A 3,674-nucleotide genomic window follows, 5' to 3' on the forward strand; every position below is an offset into this window, starting at 1 on the left:
TGTTCCTATATGTCTCCTTCTCTAAAGCGGATAAATAAATCATGCATTTGGTTTTCAAGTAATGCTATCAAATGCCAGACAGACATCATCTAACCCAAGAACCCATTAACTGACCCAAGCTTTGCTCCCCACGAGACCAAATGTTTTAAAATGCATTTAAATCTTGAGTCTGTTATCAAAACTGTAACATAAATACCTATGTATATATCTCATCCCTTCTGCTCTGAACAGGACCAGGGAAAAACTGAAAAAACTTAATTCCAAGAACTTACTCCAGAGCTGTCTTGTGGCTCAACAGGCTGATTCACAGGTCAAAGAAACTCGCAACGAAATCGCACCAGAGCTACTTTCATTCTCCGTTTCCCAAGAAAGAGTATTGCAGTTATGTTTGCCAATATTCACCGTTTACACCAATTAACCAAACTTCCCTATTATTTATAACTTCTTGGGGTACGGTTTCATCGCTTTTACACATATGCCCCTCTGCCTCGCACTAGAACCATGGATCCTACTTGAGGTTGCTCACAGAGTACAGTACGATTTCGCCTTAGTACACTTAGAAATATCTTTGTGAATGATATTTCACAGCATGCTCTTGCACGTCCCCTTCAGTTAGCAAAACATCATTGATACGCTCTACGTATCTGTATTCCTAAAGTTGTCCTCTTTATGTAAAACTGATTTTAAGTCAAGCTGTTATGCAGCTGTTCCATAATTAAATTGCATACCATAAAAGCTGATGTAGAAAGTATTACCACGTTGCAGAAGGTAAATATTCATAGATTAAGCTTGTTCTCCTTAGCTTGAGAAACTAGGCAAGTTAGAGATCAAAACTTCTAAAATTAATCAAAACCTTGGCAGATGTATTAACAAAAATAAAGCTCAGTGTTTCAAAGAAAATAAAAAGAGTCTGCTTCAGTTCAAGCTCTGCTAAAATTACCTGATGGATAGGTGCCTAACGTGCATCCTGTGCCAGACACCCTGTATGCACAGAGACCTTTCTTATATACTTTCTTAATTACCTGCATTGCTTATCAATATTCACTCGTTCATACAGGCATACTCATTTAAAGCAACTTATCTTAGTAGGGCTATTTTCATCACAGCTTGCTTTGAATACCGTCTCATTGGCAACATCAACTGGTCAACCCTTAGGTATACGTAGGATTCCCACAGGTACCCGCACATACAGAATCTGGCATTCCTGAGACAATGCCTGTGCAAAGGCTAACGAGGTGGGTAAAACAGTCTCATTTGGTGCATCCAGGATGGGTGCTGCATCCTCTATCCACAGCGTAGACAAACACAGGACTAAGATGCACGCGATACAGTGAATTTACTGGGTGAGAAGGGAGAAAGCGGAAGAGGATTTGCCTTCTGAAACTGGACAGTACTCTTCTCAAGAGCAAGAGCTGCCGCTTTTATTAACTGTTTTCAAAAATCTGCAGCTAAGAGGACTCCTTTGAGCTGAGTACTTAACAGTCCTTCTCCACTTGGACATACTTGACAAATACAAGTGTCTTGCCCCTTAGGGTGTGTTTTGGCTTGATGGGGGTTTTGTTTGTTTCTCCAGAAGAAATTACCAGGGAGTAGTAAATGTCAGCAGCTCTTCAAGTATGCTTGGGTGTTTCTGCATGGTTTGTAGCCCTGCCTCCAAAGGAAAAACACATGCACACAGTTTAGCATTGAAAATACTTCACACTGTACTGATGGCTTTTTTTCTTCTGAATCTCAGTTCGTAATTGTTGGAAGCAAGTTTTCTAGTCATAAAGTTAGCTGAGCTATTGGAAAAACCTGCTGTATATTATCTTTACACTGCTATCCACCAGCATGGAACTTACTGTCCTGTAACTACATACCTCAGATTATAAAATACATATGCATGTGTTCATTTCAAATGATCAGTTATTTATGTCATAGCTGAAGAAACATATCTCAACATGAGAAAACAAGGATACACCTACTCACTCAACTGCAAGTTGTAAGCTTCACTGCAACACACCTTATAGTTTTAGTTTCTTTCCAGAGGTGAAGATGACAACAGAAAGGCTAGAGTCCAATGCTGTTTTCACCTACCCTGAATGTTATTTCAAGTTATTGCTCTGTGATTAATACAAAGCTTACACAGTGATACGGCTTGAAAGGCTGACCATCTTTCACGCACTCTGCAGAGTGTGAGGTTTTGTACATGAATCATAGAGAAATGGGAATCAGCCCAGGTAGATCAGCGATTTGTCTGTCACACATACAACAAAGTGTTAAGAGGTTAATCTGCAATTTGTTTCATTTTTATCCTTACATCTCCACCACTGGTAAGCCAGTTGGGTTACATCCTTCATTTCTGTAATTCCAACTGTTTTACACTCTACTCAGTATTTCCATCTCTAAACATGGGCCCACTCAAAACAAACAACTGATTTCAGGTTTTAAAAACACTTTTTTAGTTTTAAAACATCTCTAAGTTTTACAGCAGTCCAGTTGTATGTGCAACTCCAAAACATCCCTCGCCTGTAAATCCACCAGTCTGATGCTCATTTACATCACAGGTCTTTCACCGAGCGCAATGTTCCTGAGGTGGGCACAATGCGATATGTGCCAGTGTAGACTCTTTTCCATTACCAGGGAAGGTAAAAAGATGCTTTAATATCACTGAAAATTCAGGCTGGATGGCAAAACACACAAGTAGAAAATGCCGATTTCAAAAATGCCAAGGCATATCCTTTCATTGCCCACATGGAAAAAAACCCATAGACCAGGTATGGCTATGGAGATCTCTTCCTCCACCCCACTACTGCCTAAAAGGACAACGGGCAGATTTTTCACACTGCTTGGGACCCACAAAGATCTATAATTTGCTATTATGTTTCTGCATTCAGCCTCTGCATTCTGCGGGAGCAAAGAAATGCTCCTGCTGCCTTGCAGCCCTGCCACTCCACAACTCCCAGGACACCTCAGAGCTCTGCACATCCACATCGGTTCTCCTTGGGTGGACATTCCCAGAGGAATTATGCTGCTGTGAGTATGCAAAGCCACGTAATCCAAGCCACTTGAAGGAGACACAAAACAATTGTACATTTTCTCCTTAATAAACAGTCCCTCTGGACACAGAAGTCACAGACTCTCTCTGCTCGGCAGCACGTGGGATAACTGCGCATCAGTCACATCCTACGTTTTCTCCGTGTTGTTTCTTTCTTCTGCAGCACTTGCAGATATCCACTGGGGAATATGGTAATCCCAGAACACTGCTGCCTCCATGCCTCCACAGTCCATCTGAATTTCTCAACTTGAGTCTTTTCATGTGTCTGATATTTACAGGGACAGAATCTCTGGCTTTGCTTGCCATCAATAATACATCTATCCTATGAAGAACAAGAAGACTGGGACACCAAAAAAAACCCCAACCCAAAAGACACAGAAGTCCATTTCTCTTTCAACTGCCTGAAAAAACACCTTCCTCCTGCACCTCTGTGCATATACCCAAAGAGAGAGAGAATGCAGCCTTTGAACAGTAACTGGGATAAATCTTTCTCCTCTGATCATTCCCCCTCTGACTCATAAGTCTCAATCTACCAAGAAAATAGTGCACAGCTCTCACAAAGCATGACACGCACCTAGAAGGGAGGCACAATTAAAAGAAGAGACAAGACAGACAAATAATATGGGAGCCATTTCCT

Source organism: Haliaeetus albicilla, unplaced genomic scaffold, assembly GCF_947461875.1.
Source record: "Haliaeetus albicilla unplaced genomic scaffold, bHalAlb1.1 scaffold_80, whole genome shotgun sequence".
Lineage (NCBI taxonomy): Eukaryota > Metazoa > Chordata > Aves > Accipitriformes > Accipitridae > Haliaeetus > Haliaeetus albicilla.